This window comes from Chinchilla lanigera, unplaced genomic scaffold (genome assembly GCF_000276665.1).
Source record: "Chinchilla lanigera isolate Chin_1 unplaced genomic scaffold, ChiLan1.0 scaffold00023, whole genome shotgun sequence".
Taxonomy (NCBI): Eukaryota; Metazoa; Chordata; class Mammalia; order Rodentia; family Chinchillidae; genus Chinchilla; species Chinchilla lanigera.
The window spans coordinates 5149127-5155126 of NW_004955424.1; the positions used below are offsets into that span (position 1 = coordinate 5149127).

Consider the following 6000-nt stretch of genomic DNA (forward strand, 5'->3'; position numbering starts at 1 on the left):
AAATGAAATTAAAATATTTTGTGATTAAAGAATGTGAGAAACATGAACATGAAAGTCATATACATTCTTCTGAACAAAGAGATGTTAAGGCATCCTTTCTCCATGGGCTATTTTTAAATTTTTTTTTTTTTGGAATATCAATCTGTCACTCCTCAGAATGATACTCTATCTAAACTGGGCATGGTGGTGCACGCCTGTAATCCCAGCACTCTAGAGGCTGAGGCAAGAGGATCACTGGAAGTTCAAGACTAGCCTGGGGTACAAAGTGAGCTCACAGCTGGCCTGAACTGCATAGCAAGACCCTCTCTCAAAAAGACAAAAAATAAAGAAAGGATAGTCTATCTAGACAGTGGGCAGGGACACTTAGGAGGAGAAAATGACAATATGTTTTCAGCAAAGAGGTACTATAATAAAAGACATTGGAGGGACCCATATGAGAATGTGGGAAAAATGAATGTAATTTGGAAGGTGGGGGAGTAGATGATAGATGATTTTTAGTTTAATTTGTGTTAAAAAGATTTCATTGCTCCTGGGATAGTAAAATCAAGGGGAAACTTAATGGAAAGATTGCAACTGAGTGGTTGGTGAATTTTTTTGAAACTATATGTTTTTAAATGTGTCAGCTTTCATGTACTAAGGGGAATCAGAGTAGACACAGCAATAGTTTGAGGTTTACCCATGGAAGAGTGAACAAAGTGTCAGGTAAATCCATTGCCACAGTCCCAGTGCTGGTGCATAACAGGGGCTACAACATATAACCACTAGGTTGCATATATACAGAAGCAAACTTCATTTTCATTTACATGTTTTATATATAATTTTTGTTAATATTTGCATATGAACATAAAACTTCCTTTTATTTTTCTTAATCTTCTAAAGGCAACTTCCTTTTTGCCCCATAATGGTGAGTACTTATGTCACATTGAGCAAAGCTTGCATCTGAATGTGGTCATCACTACATTACACACTAGTACAGAATATTATTATCATTAGACATGATGCTTTTTCCCTATAATCCTAACCTAATAATATATTGGAACTTATTGTGTTCCAAAAGTTTACTTCATGTCTTATTTACAGGGTTCCATTGTAAAAATGAGCGCAGTCTCAGGGAGGGCTGGTTATATTCCTTACACACACAGTAGTGGGATTCTGAAACTGGTTGTAATTATTTTATGAACTCAATTTCTAACACATGCTCAAAGCCAGAGTAAAAGCTGATTGCATGCTCTATGGCTTTCGTGAGTATGTGCATAACCACAGAGGGCATGGCTTCTTCTTAACTGATTCTTATAGGCTTCCTTTGATGTCATTAAGATGCAGAAACACGCATGGGTATAACTCCCTCAGTGTTCCTATTTGTCACTGAATTTGAAAGACACTGAAGAAGAAGGCTGACTCATCAGTCACTAAGCACCCATGTTATGGGCGGTGGTTGCTTCCTTCTCCCCCACACAGAGTGCAGGTTGCGCTGTCACAGGAGATATTTTCTGTGGCAGCCTCTTTGAGGATCACATGATCTCCACCCATCTGGAAGGAGTGAAGATGTTTTTCCTAATACTTTTGGTAGAAATAATTATACTCGTAATTTGACTGGGGACTGAGGAAAGTATGATTAAGTGTGCATTCTAGTAGATTTGGCCTCACAAGGGTGGGGGACAAAACTGAGGCACAAGCTGCATAATCTAATGAAAGGAAAATCCACAGACTTTATCTTAATGGCAGTTAGTGATGAAAATGGAAAATGATTTGAGAACTTCTACAAGTCTTATGTAGTTTTGAATACACACTTTAAGGAATATTATAAAGCATTACAGCTTGAGATAATTTTAGAGAACATGTTTAACAGAACATTTAAGAACCCATTCATGATTGTCAGTGGCACTCATTCCAACATAACAAATGACAGAGGAGGAAACAAACATTGGCAAATTATTACAGGATCAGAGTTGGTAGTGGATACAAGTGTTCAAAAACTCTGATAAAGGGGCTGGGGATTTAGCTCAGCGGCAAAGCGCCTGCCTGGCAAGCGCAAGGTCGTGAGTTCGGTTCCCGGTACCGGAGAAAAACCAAAACCAAAACCAAAAAAAAAAAAAAACAAAAAAAAAAAACTCTGATAAAGACCTCAATGACAACCTGAAGGATGTCTCTGTTTAATAGAAGCAAAAAGTAAAGTCAGTGTGAGCCTTTGGCACATGGAAAAGAACTGGAGGTCAGAATACGGGTCAACAGTTGTTTTAGTCAGTGCAAAAAATCCAAAATTAATGATGCTGTTGTCAGAAGTGTCTTACAACACCTGGAATGATCCTAATTGCTGCCATGCTGCAGGTAACCATGAAGTAGATGCCAGAGTTACTAGAACAGAGGAGTTTAATAAACTTCATGATCATAAAGATGCTCAGAAATTGCATATCAGGGAAACATAAATCAACTGTTAAGTCAAAAGGATTAGCACGTGTGATAATACAACAAAAGTTTATCCTCTTTGCTCTTCATAGCCCTCAATAATGTCTTCTAATACAAGCTCCAATTTTTATGTCTTTTTCCATGCCAGAAGGTGAACTTCTGTCTAGAAGGACAGAAGATGTATATCATCCTTTGTGTTTAGTAGCTTAACTAATATGCATTTGTGCAAATACAGAATACACAGATAGAAGGATGAAAACAGAATTAGTTCAAAGATATGAATTCCACAAGAACACACATTATTTATAGGGAAGTTATAATAGCATTAAAACTCGGTGTGTAGAAAATATTCTATGAGACAGAAAGATAAGAATGGATGTCTTTTTTTGAGAAGGGATAATTTATCTAGCAGGGTGAAAGAGAGGAAAAGTAGAAGTTGAAAATAGCGCTTACATGAGAGAAGGAATACACATCAGAGTAGTATCCTGGAAGAAGGGGCAGGTGTGAAGAGTGTAGGGGAGCTGGACTCAAATGCATTTCTTTGAGATGACAGCAAAAGAACTTGACTCCCACAGTAGCGAGCCCATGAGAGTAACAGGCTGTAGGCGGCTGAAACACAGCAGTACACTGTAAGAGCCAAAGTACAGCAAAGGAAGTAGTGACTACTTACAGTTACATTTATTTCATATCAAAGATTAGCAGAACTTCTCACAAAAGTTCAGGAAACAAATCTTTTAGAGTGTGTGAAACATACTTAAGTTTGTTATAGCTTGAAAACAGCCTTGAATGTGTTTACGTGTTAATTTGTAAATGCATGTGTGTTTGTTAATAGATCTTCATTCTTTTATCTTTAAAATAGAAAAGTGTATGAGACAGAAAGCACAACTCATAGTTATATTAAAATTAATTTACCTTATTATAATAAAATTCAAATAAATATAGAAAAACAACAATTCACAAGTAATTGAGCAGGGCAGTGTTGTAATATTTTACTTAATGGTACTAAAATTTCAATTTTCTATCATTTTATGTGTGAAAGTATTTTTTTATTTTATTCAGCCATTGACACTTGTACACATCAGGCTTAACTTGTAGGACATTAAAACATAGTGATTTATCAAATTTGACTCTTGTTCTTATGAGGTATATGCCTTGGTAGGAATATTTCTAGATAGGTTTTTATAAAATTTTGTATACATATATGTATATGTATATAATGTATACATATTACTAAACATAAGCACCATTTCTGTAAAAATTTTAATATTTAAGAAAAACAAAAAACAAAACAGTAGTATTCTTAAATATTTAAATATTAGTTTTATGAAAGGGAGAAATCCTGCTCTAATGATTACGGACACTTTTCCAGGGTTTTGTTTTTAAGAGGCTGCATGAAAGTGCCAGAACTATTAGCACTACTTCAACTGAACAATTAGAAAGATGTGAAATGAAAAGTTCAAGATTTAATGTACTGGAGAAATAGTCAAACAATTTCATATTTAGCCTGCAGATATTTGTTTTTCTATCCTAAATAATAGCATGAGTGACTGATTATTGATTCTGCAAAGGAATGGGGTAAAATGCTTCTATGTTCTATTAGCAAATAGTGAATTGCTATAAATCATATTTATACAGAACTACACACATTTAACTAAATTGTTATACAGCCCACCATCTTTCTATGGAAGTAGAAATTTTACATTTCACGTATCCTAAAAATCTGAGCTTTTAGCTTAGGCACCACAGCCTAATAGGTGGTCCTTAGAAGACAGACTTCTCAATGTTCCATTTAAGCTGTGGAGTGGTGGTGAGGATGAGGGAGAAGAAGACACAGATCCCACACTAGGGTCTGAAAAAAGGGGCTGAACTTCCTAGTAGATAATAAAGTGAGATTACACAAGTTTCATACACAATCCAAAAATTCATTGATACCAAATGACTTGATGTCAAACAAAAATTCCAACCATGACTTCTAACTAAATAGCTACAGCATGTGAGACACTGAGTAAAAGTCTTATACATACGTCTTCTTATTTGCAATATTTCTTAAAAGAGATAATATCACTTCCCATTTTATGGGTAGCAGAGCTGGGATGGAAATCCAAGTCTGAACCTATAAAATGTATATCCAAGTCCCATGAGTTTCAGAAAACCAGGAATTCTGATTTGAGATGGAGAAATCCTAGGAATTGGAGTAGTATAAGAGGGAGTTAGGGTTTAAGATTTAGGTTTTAAAGTAAGTACAATTTAGCTCACTAACAACGGTTGTGGACTGTAAAGGATATTACTTATTCTATAAATCTGAGAAAACATGCATGAAGTAGTCTTTTAAAACTATACATAACTCTGGTTTCTCTTCATATCAAATAAATCTTTCACCTTTAAAATTATACACAAATTCCCTTAAAAGTTTTAGATATATTTTAGGTTATTAATAAGTGGAATTTATTTATTATTTGGCCCCAGGTCAGAAGAAGTTGGAACCATGGACTGATCTTCTCAACTATAAGGAGACAGCTTTGCAAGATTACACTCAGATTATACCAGGAGATATTTGCTTTACTTATCCTGGTTTACTCTACCCTTCAAAAGTCTAAATATACCATCTGTATGTGTTCTTACACACACACACACGTATGTACTTGAATATGTTAATAAGGATCATAAATTAATTGAGCAATTTAAATCAAATAAAATACTACAAAATCCTAGGGTGCAGTTTTTTTAAGTTTCAAGTTTTTTTATTGTATCGTATCAGTTTTGATTACTATTATAGTGTTTCTTTTTTATTGTTATTAAGTTTATTGGTACAATTGAGATATATAATGATCACTTTCACCCTAGGGAATTTGTATCTGTACATGACCTATCTTGATTTCTCTTTTTTTCCCATTCCCCTTTCCTCCCTTTAATCCCTCATCCCTACCTTATTTACAAAGCTTTGTTTCCTTTTTATCCTTCCTTTCTCATAATTTTTCTTTCCCCTTCCTTTCCCCCTTACCCCTCTCTAGTTCCTCTTTCCTTTTGGAAAATTTCTTCCTATTTCCAGATATCTGTTATACATTTTGGTTCTTATTTACACTTTCAGTTTCTCATACCGGAGAGATAACTCTGGAAATTAACACATAAACTCTACCAAAAGACTTCTAGATTTAATAACCAAATTAGTAGTCTAGCTGGATACAAATTCAACACTCAAAATGAATAGCCTTCCTGTACACCAGTAACAAACTCACTGAAAGAGAAATTAGGTAAACAACTCCTTTTACAATAGCATCGAAAAATATAATAGTTCAGAATCTGTCTAACAAAGGAAGTAAAAGATCTCTGCACTGAAAACTACAATACTATGAAAAAGGAGAACAAAGAGAATACCAGAAAATGAAAAGATACCCCTTGCTCTTGGTTAGGAAGAATGAACAGTAAAAATGACCATACTCTCAAAATTGCTCTCCAGATACGATCCTCACTCAGCGTCACAGCGCCTGCCTGGCAAGAGCAAGGACGTGACGTTGATTCCCGGTACTGGAAAAACAAACAAAAACAAAACAAAAAACAGATACAATCCTCATTAAAATCTAATTAGCATATGTA

The 6000-nt window shown here is 34.8% G+C and overlaps 1 long non-coding RNA gene across 2 annotated transcripts in view; it reads left to right on the forward strand.

Moving 5' to 3' along the window:
- LOC102011333 overlaps nucleotides 1-5117 on the forward strand; it is an 84871-nt gene extending 79754 nt beyond the window's left edge. For both annotated transcript variants that reach the window (XR_001234147.1, XR_261043.1), the window contains exon 3: nucleotides 4873-5117. This is a non-coding gene — a long non-coding RNA (uncharacterized LOC102011333). The remainder of the gene's footprint in view (nucleotides 1-4872) is intronic.
- The last annotated feature ends 883 nt before the right edge of the window (nucleotides 5118-6000 follow it).